The sequence below is a fragment of the Oncorhynchus gorbuscha genome, linkage group LG05, assembly GCF_021184085.1.
Source record: "Oncorhynchus gorbuscha isolate QuinsamMale2020 ecotype Even-year linkage group LG05, OgorEven_v1.0, whole genome shotgun sequence".
NCBI lineage: Eukaryota > Metazoa > Chordata > Actinopteri > Salmoniformes > Salmonidae > Oncorhynchus > Oncorhynchus gorbuscha.
In genome coordinates this window covers 19,066,826-19,083,940 of record NC_060177.1, presented here as the reverse complement: position 1 = coordinate 19,083,940, position 17,115 = coordinate 19,066,826, and the positions used below count along the sequence as shown (strand labels likewise).

The 17,115-nt window shown below is 38.7% G+C and overlaps 1 protein-coding gene across 1 annotated transcript in view; it reads left to right on the top strand.

Moving 5' to 3' along the window:
• The first annotated feature begins 5,963 nt into the window (after positions 1-5,963).
• Positions 5,964-17,115, top strand: part of LOC124035616 (transcription factor SOX-6-like) — a 226,213-nt gene continuing 215,061 nt past the window's right edge. The window contains exons 1-2 of the mRNA XM_046349155.1: positions 5,964-6,327; positions 8,950-9,058. The gene's annotated coding sequence lies outside the window, so the exon portion shown is untranslated. The remainder of the gene's footprint in view (positions 6,328-8,949; positions 9,059-17,115) is intronic.

Sequence of the window (17,115 nt, the reverse complement as noted above, 5' to 3'; positions counted from 1 at the left end):
GTGTTTGTGTGTTTGTTCAGGTATTGTAAGCCTTTGACTTTTAGTGAACCTTTTTATGTGAGGGGCAACAACCTACATTTTCACTCTGCTGATCACTGACGGAAGACACACTGCTAACATGTAAGAATCTCACACATTTTTCAACACTCTTCAAGCCCCACCCCTGAGCTAGCAATATGCATTAGTGGAGTTTGTGCAGATAGTAATGGATTGGTAATTAAGTAGTTCAATACAGAAATATGACGTCCTTATCATTATGTAATTAGACAAAGCATGTAGATTCCCTTATTTAAAAATGATTAATTAGTCATTCCCTGTTAACCTAAAAGGAAATATTAGATCCTGACTAAACTTTGAGGAAATTTGGAGTTACAAGTAAGAGATTTGGGTCAGCTAATGAGAACAGTGTCCCACTTTACAGGTCCAATTGGGAGGAGGATTTGCATGTATGCAAATGTTGTTTGAGTTAATTACATAACTTGGCATTCATTAATAATGAAGTATGGTGGATGTCGGGCCTTTATGCCTGTATGTGTACTCTCATGCCCAGAGAGAGAGGCCTGTTCCTGGATAGGGAGTGAGGGCCTTTATGCCTGGTTCATGTCCAGATTGTGGAGATTCATTTAGTGTGTCAGTTTGTGAAAGCAATACAGCACCCACCAGCACTCCATCAATAGTGTCAGTTTACAGACTGGTCATCATACTGCTCTGGAAATATGGGAATTGATTTGACCTTTCTGACCTTTCTCTTTTGGTATCTGGAGTCAAATACATTAGCAGTACCTTATTTAGTATGTGCCAAGTCAAATAACATTGATACATGTATCAAATGGTCTTATTTTTGCTGTATAGCTAAGGTATGATATTACCTAAAGAGCTAACTGTATGTAGGCCTATGAAACATTATTGAACATTATACACCGAGTAGTTTCGGTCCTGGATTCTGATTGGCCAAAAACAGCATTTCAGCTGTGTATACAGTGTCAGACAATATACCATGGATATGAGGCAAAAATACTTGTTTACTGTTCTATTTGTGTTGGAAACCAGTTTATAATAGCAATAAGGCACCTTGGGGGGTTGTGGTATATGGCCAATATACCACACCCCCTCGGGCCTTATTGTTTAATTTTCAACCTTGAGAATACATTTGAACATTTGGCCTGTTCGCACTGTATATAAAGGAAAGCTTGTGAACACTCAACTTATGCAGGAAAGTGTTGACCTAAATAAATCATTATTGGAAAATAACCCCTATTTACACATTCCATGTGAGTGCATTCAACTCTTTTTAACACTGTTGAAGTTTCCTACATTTAAAAAAATATATTCTTTACAAACTGTCTGATGGCAAGTTGTAGCAATGTTTTTTAGATTTATGTGTATTTTAAAGAATCATTTATTTGACAATCATTTGACAATTATCTGAAGACTAACACAGTTGAGTGCAGCCAGGATGTCAAATACTTAAATCCCTTAAACTTGCAATTAACTTTGACCAAGAATTACAAGGAATACTTTGGCACACTTTAAAATGAACGTCCTCAGTCATGTTTACCATTGTCAACTTCAACTTGTTAGCCATTCCTTTATTGAGATAAAAACCTATCTTATTGACAGCTCCCAAAGGATCAAGACCTCAACTTGAAAAGGACCTATGTTCAGTGCAGAGCATTATGATAAAATATGTTGCACACATGTCCCTCCCATGAAGCTATTATCTATAATTAAAATGTTTCTAAAGTCTTGCCATCAACACAAAACGTCATAATGAATTGGTTTTCCGACCACCAGCAGTTAATTGATCCCTTCATGTTTCCTGCCACATAATATGTTGCAGTTTGTTATGTTGTTCTTTATGGCTCCTGTGCAATCCACACCATCATTTGCTTTGTCATTTTATTGATCTCACAAAGGTAGTGAGGCGGTGTTTATTGTTCAAAAGGTTACAGTTTAGACCTTATGGTCCGGGTTTCCTTTTCATCTATTGCTTTTCTACAAAGGGACATGCCATTTAGACTCTGACAGTATGTGAAAATCATATCCATTGTCTTTGCACATTTCTTTGAATAAATGATTCTATCACTGATCTGAATTGAAACCCTTTTTTCTCAACTTCTGTTGCAGTGTCATTTGTTTCCTGGATGATGTCATATGGAGGAGGCTTCCACACCTTTTCAGGAGCCCCTTGTAATCATGTATGATTTAAAACGATGCTGCCCTGAAGCTAAACTCCGACAGGAAGCTGACATGTATGTAACGTTGTTGAATGGCTCTGGTGCTAACCCAACAAATCACATGGCAACCCCCTCATATCCTCTGACAGAATAGTGTTCTCTAATTAACCATGCAGAGCAGGAGAAGAACACATGTTCATTTAATGTAACAAAAATGTTGATTTTCATGCACTCTCTTTTTCAAATATTAATAGGCTAGACTTCCATTTCAAGATGCATTAAAGTAGCTCAGGATATGCAAATGTGATGTATGCTGCTGCCTTACCCCAACCAGTTGGACTGACACAATCTCTCTCTTTATGCAGGCAGTTGCCTAGTTATGAGCACCGGAGGACCAAGAGCCAATAATCTGCACTTCCTTCAGTTCTTGCACTTCCTTCACAGAAAAGAATAATGTATCCATGTAATCAACAGTTAATCAATTATACATTAATTGACGTATTCAAGAGTTGTAAATTATCAAATTAGTTGCATCTTATTATTATAGTTATCTCCATAGCCATATCTGGCCTCATTTAGAACACTAATTAGCACAGTGAACCAAAAAAAACCATGTTAAGCCACATTCAATGAGACCAGATTATGGTGTAAATGTTCATTGTGTTACTGTAAGCTTTTTAGGCTGACAAATTGTAACTATTATTTATTTAGTATATTGAATTGCGTTGTTTTAGTAGCTTGGAGTTTAATTCAAAACGGCATCAACTAATTTGTCTACCTCAAACCATGTCTTGCCTCTCTGTGTTTCAAATTAAGTTTACTTACTGTGTTTCATAAGCGAGAAGGACAAGAGGAAATTCCCAAAGCCACCGAAAGGTGGCGTATGAGTCACGTCTAACAAGTACGCTTAACTGCTCTTTGAATGGTTCTATCTTACCTTTCTACTGTTAAATAAATGAAACACGAAAATACAAAATGTTACATGAAATGTCAGTAAGAACTTTAGTTAATGAATTAATGATTAAACACATTGCTCTCAGCAATATGCATCGCACACGTCAATTTTTCATAATCAAAAATACAATAGGCCTCTTGATTTCAACACAGTGTAGGCCAATGTACAATATGACTTTACGAATAGTTACACAGCTAAGATATGTTTCAATTGTCTTTAACATTAACCACACTGAAATTCTAACTAATTGAAAGAACACATTTGAATCTTGTACCTCAGAGGGAAATCCAAAATGTACCAATATCCTTGTTTTTCAAATTTGAGGAATCTCTTGCCTGCATCGTCATTGAAGAGCAATGCGTTTCTTCGTTCTCGTTTAAGATCCAGTAGAAAATCCACGCAAAGTCTCCTTGGACCATTTTATAACAAAACAAGTGTTTTCCATCATTACTAGGACTTACATTCCTTTGTTCCTGTCGAACTTATCAAAAAAAATATATATATCAAATGAAACAATACCTGAGTATTCTGCTCCAGGTGTTTTGGGGAGCATTAGTTGTTTTCATTTGCGAAGATGAACTGGTTTGCCTTATACATTTATATTTCAGAACAAAAGGAGACAGCGCACTTATTGTGAGGGAAAGTTTGAAGTGCGTTAGGTTTGCTGTGTTGAACGTAATGCTCCAAATGAATAATAAAAAGATGTGACGTGTGGATATGATTTTCTCTTGAACAAAAGGAATGTGAAAATGTGAAAATGAAAGACAGAGAAGAGCCAGAGCAGATGCGAGGAGATTTGTGACGGGGCTGTGTTCTCTCTCTCTCTCTCTCTCTCTCTTTCTCTCTCTCTCTCTATTTCCCACGTCTTCTCCTCCCCTCTTTTTATCCCTATGTGACTCTTCAGTTAACAAACATTATTTCCTACTGCTTCTGTCCCTGCCATTGTAAGTACAACATTGTCTTATTTACCTATTGAATGAATGAAACCATTGTCCTGCTGTTCTTGACGGCGAGTGTTAAAGGTTTTCTCGTACTTTGTTTTGTCCGCCTATGCTGTATATTTCAAACTTTTTCCTTTACATTTTCAACAAGCTATCGCATTGTTCCTTATGTCATTTTGTTGTTGGGATTCATTTTAATTGATGATGGTGCGCGATAGTGATTCTGTTGAGTGTAGATGAAGACAGCGCGTAACTCAAGTGCCTCTCAGTGTGCTGCAACCTGTGCTTACCTCTTACCTGTAGCCTGTATATCGCCCCGCGGTGGACCGTTACTTTTCTTCACTGTAGCCTACCTACCTTTACAGCTGACAAAGGTGTTGAACTAGTATTCCCCAGAACGGTTGTCCATCTAATATCGAGCTATATAGCCTACTGTTGAAAAATGTTTGTTCTATATGTCGTTAATTATGTCCGCTAGAGTTTGTTCGATACAGCCCATTGATGAAGGCTATGCATTTGTTTCTTGTCTTTTACGATTTTGAGGATGCATAGCAGGCTACTGGTAGAACTCTTGAGAAGTGATTTTACTCCTCTAATTTCAATGGAATTTAGCCTATAATAAATGTCAGGCATTCTATTTAAGCCTTCGAAATATTTTATATTGAATGTTCAAGGGGGCGGAAAACATTTGCCTGGTAGGCCTAGTGACCCAAATATTATTTTGATATATAAAATGGCACCTAATTTACATTTGAAAATGTAGCCTATTATATGTAAAGTAATAAGTAAGTGTTCTGGTGGGCTACCAATATATTTTTGAACATTTATGCTTCTCGATTTAAATACTTTTCTGAAACAAGTTGACCTAGCACTGGTTGTTTCAATCATTAATAACATGTTTTTTTGTTTGCACTAACTGAAGGCTATGTCAACCAAAACAAAACGTCAAAGTCTATAATCTATTGTGTGTATTGAAAAGACAAGAGCACATCCATCTCTTAACGTTATGTATATGATGTTTTCTTATGAATAGGAAACCATGGGATAATCAATGACTTGCAGTAAATGATTTGTTTATTTTATAAAAGTGATATATTGAGTTATAACCAACACCATAAACCTTGCAGCTATTGATATTATTTTATACAGATCAGACGAATAGAAACAGGCGGGCTCCCTATTTGAGAGAGATTATCATTTTATATTGGAAATTATGGGTAATTTTTGGGGGGGGAAATACTTTATTAATTGCCTTTTGCTTTCCTGTATTAACTTATATTTCGTCTATATAACGCTTAAATTAACAATATAGGCTATAGGCTACAATGTATCAATGTATTCCTACTACATGACTGGTTTCGCCTATGCCAAATATCGTTTGTCATAAAGTGGTATGGTTGACACTCGAGTTCTTTACACGTCACTTCATATCAAAGCTTCAGTTGATCTGTTATAAAGGCCAGCAGTGTTATATTATAGGTACAGTATAATTAACCCCTAACCGAGTAGTTTTCTGTCTTCAACTCTGAAGTGCGTTTCTGGCATGTGCTGTTGATAAAATTGTTCCATTAATTTAGAGTAAGGCAAAAGACAAAAAAGAATGGCTTACACAGTCCACTTTACAGATAAATAGGACAATAACTCTTATTGGAGTTTGTTCAAGTGCAAATTATGTTGTCTCGACTTTCAATTGTGCTGCTGTGTAATAATCGGATATTGTTTTTTAATTTAATCAAATCAAGAGCAAAATCTCCCTCTGTCTAATCACTCACTAAACTCTCTCTCCCTCTCGCTCGCTCTCTCCCTCTCTCTCTCTCTCCCTCTCGCTCTCTCTTTCGCATCTCTTGTCTGGGCTGGGAGGGGGAGTTCTGCCTCTTTGCCTTCCTCAGATCAATGCCCTGGCCACTCTCTTTCTGATGTTGCACGACGGGAAATGCTTTGAATACTTGCGACATGGCCGCTCACATTGATTGCCAAGATTGACAGCTCTGCGTCGTCTTCTCTTGTCTCTGAGAGAGAGGGAGATAAAGAGGATAGATAACAACAAAAGATCCTTGCAGTTTTGACAATTAAACTTCATAGAAAGAACGGGATCCCCTCATATAGGCAGTGGGAACCACAGCAGACTTTAGTTCTCTTTCCTTTTCTCTACAGATAGTAATCGTTATGTTTTAACGTAATATAGCGTGAAACACACGACTCGGGATACGATACCGTTAGGACCTGCAGCTCTCTTTTCTCGACTGGTCTGAAGGTAAAAACGTGCTTAGTTTTAACATGTTGTAATCGTGTTTTCATGTAAACTGCATTATTTAGCCTGTTTTTGTTGGTACGTAACCGAGTTCGCTTCATTCGATGTCAATAGGGGTGTTAAAACTGTTTTCTCTCTCGTTTTTTTGTGAGGGGAATATGATAACATTCTTATGTATTGCTTCTCAATCGCGAGATTCGTGGTAAACGCAATAACAAAAGCAGAGTACGTGAAAAGACAAGCGCAAGCGTTCTCTGGAATGGTTTGGATAGCTACTGTAACAATGATACCCTGTTTTATTTACCGAGACAGGAGACTTGTGTAACTTCTAAGTTACATTCAATCGTGCGTCTCGAGGTATTGATATCAACAGCTCTATATTTCACTTGGATGAGCAGTCAGGCTACTGATTTAAGCAACATACAGCTAGGTAGGTTTGGAGTGGACTGTATTAATTACCCGCAACCCTTTTTTATTTCATTGTTGGTTACGCATCCACAAAGTCTTGTCGCGAAATTCAACTCTTAAAAAAATACTCATCAAGTTCTGTGTGTTTTGTTATGGTGTTGCTATCCGGATCCTCAATAACTTCCTCCTGTGGGACTGGGAGGCAATTGCACCTTTGTCCACAGAGCGGTACTATTCATTGACAATGACGTGCGCATTGCTCTAGGTCCCCTTCCATACCCTTCCTTTCTCCCTGATCTTTCTGGATGCAAGATTTACAAGTTTCTTCGAACTTGAGCATATGGTTTATTTAGTTGTCTTTCTTCAAAACTCTAAGTAATCTATATTCATCGTTCGACCTGAATTATAATTCAGTGTAAAACATTTATATTCGTAATTGTTTCCTATTGTTGTAGGAGGTTGGGAATTCACTCTGCCTTAACTTTAACTGGAGGTCAGGCAAATCGATCTTAAAATAATGCATAAACCATCAATTAAATCCAACTACTTCTCGAAAGGCTATCCCATTTAGAGACGATATACACGGACAAGGCTTCACTACAAGCCTACAAAGCGCTGCTCGGACGGTTTTAGGGACTATCGTAAGTCATCTGGTGTAATTATTTTTGTCTCTTTTGCACTATTGTCTTTCCCTTTCATGGACAGGTGTGAATCCGGTTATAGATACATTGCAGATACTTGAATGCACAGGTTTAATTGTATGCTTAATATTATAAATAATGACATTTGATTTGTTTCTAAGTGTTATAGATTGGATATAGTTTCACTAATTTTTTGATTTTTTAAACAATAACTTTTACCGCGTATTAGGCTATAATCAGATATTTAGCTATTTTAATGGCACACATGGCTTTTGAAGGTACTTGAGATTTAGTCAAAAACACGATTGTATACCAAGGTAGTGGGAGGACAAATGAAACGCAGTTCACAAGGTGTTTCCCAACATAAGACACTCACAGTCTCAGATAAAGCTTTTTTTTCTAACTTCTGCACAAGCAGTGATAACAATTTTAATAGAAACAGCGAAAGCAGACAATGGATAGCTTAGTTCTTAGAGTATGAGAGGAGGAATACAGAGGATATCTCTGTCACTGCAAATCTGGACTCTATAGCCTAATGTAGCCTAGACCTATTGCTACCGGGGAATATTCCTATGCTTTTTTTCTTCTTAACATTTGACATAAATACAATTGGATTGCTGTGCCCACTCAGTAGGCGCAATCTGAAACCTTCATTAAAGACAGCTTCACCTTTCTCCTAAATCCGGTGTCTAATAATAAAATCATATCTTAAGTGAGAGGTTGCATGGGTGGAAAACAATCCTCCGGCTCGTTCCTCTGTTCGGGTGAAGTTGGTCTCGTAATGGTATTTTGTTTTGAACAGTTGTTGTTAGTTGAGAGTGCAAGTTCCCTCATAAGGTAAGGTGGCACCGGAGCCCAATGGAAGTCTAAATGGCACATTTATAATTAGACTGCCAATTCAGCACATTGTCCTGATTGCTATACAGGGACACTCGGCACTGTCTGGCTGCTCAATATGAGATAGTTTTTCCTCTGACGGACAGTTTAACACTGCCGGTAACAAATTAGTGAGGAGCAAAGGAGTTCTGTTGATGGTTCACTGCACGGCTGTTTCAACTCCTATTTTATCAGGGAAATAAAAAATGACTCCGCGATTGCCAGGTCCCTTTTCTCTCCGTTTCTGCCCATCTTTGTTTATTTTTTACGCACTCTAAATACTATAAAAGAAACGTAGGATACAGTCGCCTCACACCGCAATAAAACGGATGAAAGGAACATTACAATATAATATGAATAATATGATAGATGTAATCGATTTTTATAATTGAAACTTACCAACGTTTTTGTACACATGCATTGACTACAGATAATATTTTAAATTGACCTCTTGCTCTATGTGTTGCGCGTTGATTGTCAAGTACACAATGCTGTTATTGAAATCGAAGGTTATTTTGATTAGGCCTATATATTATCCAAGATGTTGGATTATTAGTTTCACTTTTAATACGATGATGAAAGTTGATTTAAATGCTTTATTAACCATTTTGGTGCACATTTTGCATTTTGATTCAGATTTATGGTTTGAAATCTCACCTATTGTAACATGTCATGTATTTCCTACTGTTTGATTTTTCAGGACTATCTGCACGTGGACTTCAGAGGAACTTGTGGTTTTGCGAGAGAGAAAAACATTTCCGAACTGGATCCGGCATAAAGATATCGACTCCCTGACGCATATGGTGCCTGTAAGTTCAGAGATTTAGAAGTGCATTTTGACATACCGAAACCGCATACTTCACAGCCTGTGATCGGCGCTCTTTCACGGTGGCTCTCTTGTTTAAATAGATCCCCCATTCAAACCCAGATCAATAGAGTTGCATGTTGCGAGACGAATTTAAGAATTGGAGACCCATTTTCTGTCATTAAACGACCGTGAATGATGAGAAAAACAATAACAATATGTTTTTATTATTAGAACAAATGTTGTCCTATTTAGTAGCCTAATACTGTTACATACGTTTACGTTTTAGAAATGTAAATGTATTGTTTTCCTGAGGGTTAAATGTATTGCTTTTGATTAGACAGTGCTGAAATATTGTCATTATTGACAGCGCAATCTAGACCTGCAATGTGAGTTTATAATACACTTGACCACAATAGTGATCATATTTTGAAAAATATGTGTGAGCACAAAGCATATGCAATGCTTGATTTGAGTTATTGAGTCTATGGAAATTATGTGGTTTTAGATCTCAGTAAGACAACATGCAGAAGGGGATCTGTTTTTTATTTCATACCAGGCTATTGTTAGTTTAAAGAATATGTTGTATATATATTTTGTCAATTATTTTGAGCTTTGTATATCATGCACAGCAATTAGCTTCATGAAGCTGGGTAGACAGGTGTAGGGTCAGTAGCCTACCATGTGTGTTAATTGAATGTTGATTTGCTCTCTAAGGAGGCAGGGTGTAGAGCGGTGTAGGGTCAGTAGCCTACCATGTGTGTTAATTGAATGTTGATTTGCTCTCTAAGGAGGCAGGGTGTAGAGCGGTGTAGGGTCAGTAGCCTACCATGTGTGTTAATTGAATGTTGATTTGCTCTCTAAGGAGGCAGGGTGTAGAGCGGTGTAGGGTCAGTAGCCTACCATGTGTGTTAATTGAATGTTGATTTGCTCTCTAAGGAGGCAGGGTGTAGAGCGGTGTAGGGTCAGTAGCCTACCATGTGTGTTAATTGTATGTATGTGTGTGTGTGTGTGTGTGTGTGTGTGTGTGTGTGTGTGTGTGTGTGTGTGTGTGTGTGTGTGTGTGTGTGTGTGTGTGTGTGTGTGTGTGTGTGTGTGTGTGTGTGTGTGTGTGTGTGTGTGTGTGTGTGTGTGTGTGTGTGTGCATCTTGAATGTATGTAGGCCTATGTACGTGTACACAGTATTTGACATTGATGACTAATGGGTTTGGTCATTTGAAAACATTTACACATGTCTTTCTTGTATGGTTTTGGTATGTGCATTTTGCATCAATGGTTGCTTTTACTGAGTCTGATCTGTTAACTGCTACATCAGTGCCACTCTATAATAGCCTCAAAGACAACTATTATAGGACACAATGGATATGAATGGGATGTTTCTGTGCTTCAGTAGTTTGAAATATTAATTGACAATGAAGACTGAAATAAGAAAATAAGAATAAGAAACATTTATTGAAAGTGTACTGTTGTTCTGTCTGTGGATTATTTTAGCCCTTGCAGTAAAGGCTTCATTAGTGATTATGCTTAAGACAGAGTTCTGCATCCTATAACCATGAGGTAAAGTAAGCTGAATTGTTGGTTTAATTATATGGCCTTGGTTTATCCGTAGCTAATTATCTTGCCAAACTGAACTCCTTGCCCTCAAAAGGATATTATGACTTGCATATTGCTATTGCTCTAATAGAAATAACACCTTTCCAAGATCAATAACATTTGATGTTACAACTTGCCTTTATAAATAGCCTACACTATGTAGAGTACTTTACAGCAACTTTATGAATTTAATAAGTTGAGCTATATTGGATATTTAAGTTGGGCCTAATGATTATGGGTTAATGAGGTAAAATGATACGAGTGAACCTGCGTGCGTGTGTGTGTGTGTGTACGGTGCACGTCTGTTTCTTCTTGTTGTACCCCAGACACTTTGCTGTGCTTGGCTTGTGATAGTCTGTCTGTCAGGGGGTTACTGGATCAGGTCATCCATGACAGATGCAATCTTCACTTAAGTCTCTCCTTTTTTTAACTTCTTGTTCTTCCAATTGAGATTTTGAATCAGTCAGTGCGATAGTAGTAGTTGCCGCAGTTACAGTATGACTAATGAGAGAGATGTTGCTCCTTGGATGCAGGCTGGCAGGGAAAGAGCACAGGAGGCAGTTGAGTTGAGGCAGGCTCAGGTACTAGTCCCCCTCTCCTCTCCTCTTCTCTCCATGTCTGAGGGGGACTGGAGTGGCAGCCGAGGCCTAATGATAAACAAGATGAGAGAAGCAGGTAAACAACAGCAGGCCTGGTAAAGGTAGGGCGTGTGGCAGCAGAAGGGAGAGGATTTCTGGGGATAATAAATGTGGCAGCGCATGTTGTGACATCTGTCTTTATAAGTGTTAGCTAATTTGCAGCAGAATATTTCAACAATGATCAAAACCGATGGCAACGTGTTCATTACCGGAGTCTTTCTTTTGTAGTCCTCTGATTTTTCTGCTTCAAGTTCTCAACGTGTGTTATTGAAGTGCTGTGGCAACTTTAGATCTATAGGACCATTATCATTTTCTTGTATGACACCATTAATAAAAGATGCTCTTTACAAATGTACAATGATTTTAATTCTCATTATACAAACTGTGAATGCAGTTTTAATAAATGAAGTGAAGACTTGCAATGCAAATGAAACGTGCTTAAAATGACTTTCAAAGAATCCTCACATCTTTTTATGCCCTTTCTGGCTTGAGGTGAACACATCTCAAGGACCTTTTCATTTCCAACGTTGACAGTCTGGAGAGGGTCCAGGCTCCATCTCTGAATGTAATGGGTTTGTTCCCAGAGAAAATGTACGCCTCTCAGTACAAACCATTCTCACCACTCATGGGTGATGGGTGAGTCTTGAAATATTGATGAAATCAATGGTTCCAGTGAGACATCAGTATCACACAATGGGGGCATCCAGAGGCTAGCTATCTAACTGTACAGACACAGATGATTTTCAAGTCTTGAAGATGGTTGCTGTAGATTAATGATTAGACACATGGTCTTGGTGAGATAGATGCGTTTGTCCGCAAACATAGTTATCATCATTCTTAAGATTTTTTTCAGAATTTTAAGTGGAAATTAGCTAGGCTACGGTATACTTATCTAGGCTTTAACTACATTCCCAAATTGCGGTCTTGCTTTAGATTAGAATACGGATTCTGAATCTACTGCACATCGAGACATGTCAGTGCAGTTATTTGTGTTTTAGCTGCAGTCCAATCTAAATGTGTTGTTTCTTTATAAAGGCTTTCACTGTTTTCTTCTTAGTAACCTTGAGTCCAGATTAGAGGTCAGCCGATTATGATTTTTCAACGCCGATACCGATACCGATTATTGGAGGACCAAAAAGCCGATGCCGATTATTCGGACGATTTTTTTACATAGTTTTTATTTGTAATAATGACAATTACAACAATACTGAATTAACACTTATTTTAACTTAATATAATACATCAATAAAATCAATTTAGCCTCGCTCATCCCTGGGCTCGAACCAGCAATACATCGACAACAGCCACCATCGAAGCAGCGTTACCCATGCAGAGCAAGGGGAACTACTACTAGAAGGTTCAGAACGAGTGCATTCGCGTAACATGCAGCCCCCTTGTGGAGTGCAACGAGAGAGAGGCAGGTCGTTATTGCGTTTGACTCGTTAACTGTAAGGTTGCAAGATTGGTTCCCCTGAGCTGACAAGGTGAAAATCTGTCGTTCTGCCCCTGAACGAGGCAGTTAACCCACCGTTCCTAGGCCGTCATTGAAAATAAGAATGTGTTCTTAACTGACTTGCCTAAAAATCGGCAAATCGGCGGCCAAAAGTACCGATTTCAGATTGTTATGAAAACTTGAAATCGGCCCTATTTAATCGCCCATTCCGATTAATCGGTCGACCTCTAGTCCAGATGACTTCTTCTGTTTACATGAACTACATACATTCCATTAAAAAGGTTGAGTGCATCCTTTTCTTTAAATTGAAAACCATCAGCACCTGTATCCCATTACATGTTGAAGACCAAGGTACAGTACCAGAGAGAGATGGAGAGAGATTTCCCTATAGAATCAACCAGACCTCTAGTATCCCATTACATGTTGAAGACCAAGGTACAGTACCAGAGATAGATAGAGAGAGATTTCCCTATAGAATCAACCAGACCTCTAGTATCACATTACATGTTGAAGACCAAGGTACAGTACCAGAGAGAGATAGTGAGAGATTTCCCTATAGAATCAACCAGACCTCTAGTATCACATTACATGTTGAAGACCAAGGTACAGTACCAGAGAGAGATGGAGAGAGATTTCCCTATAGAATCAACCAGACCTCTAGTATCACATTACATGTTGAAGACCAAGGTACAGTAGCAGAGAGAGATAGAGAGAGATTTCCCTACAGAATCAACCAGACCTCTAGTATCACATTAGCTGTTAAGTGTTTGGTAGGTAACTGGGTTTGAACATGGAAATGATTTAAAAATGAGCATTAGTATTTTACACGGGTATAAATAAAGCTAAACCAATGTACATTTTGAGCAATTGTATCTCTTCACATGAACAATATAATTTCATAACTCACCAAAGGGGTACAATTTGAACTGTTTCATTCACTCACCCATTGAATATGTTTCACATTTGGACTCTGCAAAATAATTGGACAATTTCTTTTAATCCAAAGCATAGTTGTGCATAATTAAGTTAGACTTCAAAATGCAACAGTGCCGGCTATGGTAAATAGTCTCTGTTGAATACTCTCTTTCTAAATATCACACATTAATATGTAGAATGAATTGGAGGGGCCTTGGTGGCTGTGTGTTTTTGACACAGGGCTTTTTCTGTAGGGGACAGTAATCAGTAGCACTGTCAGCTGGAGGAATTCATACAGCTCATTGTTTCTACGAGTCACATGAAGATTTGCACAGTCCATGTGTGAAGATGGCTGGCTCTATTTCCATATCAAAGAGGCCCACAGTGCTGCCTGTAATTCAAATGCAGTGGTTTTGGGAGCCCTTGCTCGGCTCACAGTTAGCACAGTACACTGAAGCAGCCGAGTGTTGTCATCTTTCCCGAGTAGTGTGCAAGCGGTCGACTCCTGCATGCTTCTCTCAATACACCTATCATTTTGTACAAATGTGAATGCCAGTCCACGCTCCTTTTGTGGAGAGTTTAGTTGTCTTTATCTAGCCTCTCGTTGTGGCTGCCTGTTTTATTTTAGCCCTCAGAATAGACATGATTTAGTGTTATTGTCATGTCAACCGTTGACATTGACAGTGATATTTCATGTTCTATATACACTGTTTTCATTGGCAGTTTTTATTCATAACCTTTATTGTGGAAAGGCCATGAATTCCCACTCTTGCGTTCCATGATTTACATGACTTGTTATTAGTTAGTGACCTTGTTGCATATTTCTCCAAATGGAGCCGGGGTCAACAGTTCCTTGTTGGTTTGTTTGACAGTGTATTGTGATCTCTGTCCTTTCTGAATTGGAGAAGATCTGAGGTTGGGTCTTGTGAGAGAACGAGGGAAGAGAGATTACTGCGATGTGGGCCTCTACGCTGCTCGAACACAAAGGCCTCAGAACAACCCTTTCCTTGTGATCCCCCATTGTGTTTGGACCAGGCCTTCCCTTGGGCTGGCCACTGCCAAGGACTTAGTACAAAAGGACACTATGGAAATATCAAACTGGAAACCAACATGGGCAGCTCTCTGGGTGAGAAAGAGGTACCAGGAAGAAAACTTTGTATGGCCGTCACCCTGTTCTAATTACAATGTATCACATTCAGGATGCATTTTGTCCATTGATATTAGCATTTACAAGAAGGATTCGTGACACTAGTAATGAGGAAAAACCAACTGGATAAACGTACTGGGAATGATGTAAACCCCATGAATAGTCTTACTTGGAAATATAAAATAGGAAATTCCCTTTCCTCTTGAAATATTTTATGCATAGGTTCGTAATGAGCTGAAATTGAAATTAAATGAGCCTTTACTACTTAAAGGGATACTTCAGGATTTTGACATTTTTATGTCTCTGTGTCCAGTATGAAGGAAGTTAGAGGTAGCATGCTAGCTGACACCCATAGACTTCTAGTCATTGCACTACCACTGGACAGAGACATCAAAAGAAAAGGGTGTCCGCAAGTTAATCTGACTGGGGAAGGAGATAAAGGTCCTCATTGCCAAAATCCCAAAGTATCCCTTTAACATTAGAGCATATACAGTAAGGTAACCATGCTATATGGAGAACCACACGTGTTGTATTTCATATTTGATCATTCAGCTTCTTTGGGTCTGAAAAATAAGTGATCTTCTTCTTGCATCTGCCTGTGGGTATTCCACAGTGTAGCTGGGGTTAAGGTGGGGTGAAGCTGGGGTTAGCACGGTACTCTTCTGTTTTCGCAGGTCCCTGTTCACTGCAAATGCAGTTAGACATTAGCCAGTTCCTGGAGGCTGACAGCTAGCCTGATATGTGCCAGCTCCATCAGATATGAGAAGTAAAGTATGCTCCACGATTGTGACTAAGCGGGCCAATCTGTGCTGCGCTGCTCCCTGCTCTCTGCTCTGGAGTAAAGCATGCTGGGAGCAGTTTAGTTGAGACATGACGCTCAGCACCACTGATGCTGTGCAGTACTGGGGCTCTATTTGTTTTTAAGGCCCTCCACTGCCATCCACATCTTTATACATCGCAAAACTGTCACCAAATGATAGATCACAAAGTTTACTGTGCAGAGTAATGAGACAAGGTCACTAATTGATCAGATATGATTTGGCACCTTGATTTACAATGCAACACCCAAGCTTTGACTTCACCACACAGCAGTTTGATGGGGAAGACTGTGTGGAGTATCAGCCCATATTAAACAGCTTGCCCCTCCACATGTCCCTGAAGAATGATGTAAATACAAAATAAAGTCCTAGGGCCTCATTTATCAATCATGCATAGGCACAAATCTGTGCGTAAACCATGCATAGGATCATTTCCACGCAAAGTGTGGGATTTATCAATAGGAACTTTTGATTGAAAGTGTGTGTAAATGTAGAAACCGTCATGACCATGCGTATGCACAGTGCATAGTGGTGGAATAAGGGCACTGCTTACCAAGCATAGAATGGGAGAAATTTATGTTGAACATTTTTGAAATTGTGAGAGTAAATTTTCCTAATGGTCCTCTCTTTGTAGCTATGTTTTTATTTTTACTAGTCAAGCCACAACTGAGCGAGCCAAATAAAATATTTTGGTCTCTGAAAAAAATATTTTTTTAGAAGCCTTTTCTGGTTGCGAATTTTTCTTTTAATGTATGGCGTTATATATTCCCCACAGGTTTTACATTTTCATGATATTGACCATATATGGTTAATTAGGAGCGTTTCACAATGCAAATAGCCAAGGTTGTACACGAACACTGAGGCTGAAAACAATTGGTATTTATCAATGGTTATCTCCTACCGGTGTGCGTATCACGCTTCTAGGATTGTTTGACAAATCACAATTTGTCTATGGGTACGAACATTCTAAATTCTGTTAATCAGTAGTATTTTAGAATAGTTTTTTACGCAATATTAAAAAGGCCCCAGAAATCTGAGACATCAGTGCATGAATTATCTCCATTCTCCATCTCTTAGATAATACATTGGAAGAAGCTTACTGAGAATGGATGGTACAATCTCTCAGGTCTTTTACAGTATCTCTTTTTCTATGGATAGATGCTAACATTTACATAGACCCATAGACCCATAGACCCATAGACCCATAGAACTGGACCTAGTGGCAAAGGTCTAGTACTGATCAGTTGCTCACATATGGAATAGGCAAAGTGACTAAAAACGACCTGGAAAATTATTTGGAAAATCTGGGATGTATTGAGCCAAATTCAAGATTCCCTACAGAAATGCATAATGCCAAAAATAAATGAAAGTGACAAAAGGAGGGGTGGGGGGGGGGCTCTTGTGGCTGACTTTCTGATGAAGTTAACCAAAATGTCTACCCTGGTACAAACCTAGGTCTTTTGTTTCCTTCTTCCATGATTATTTACACCGACTTGG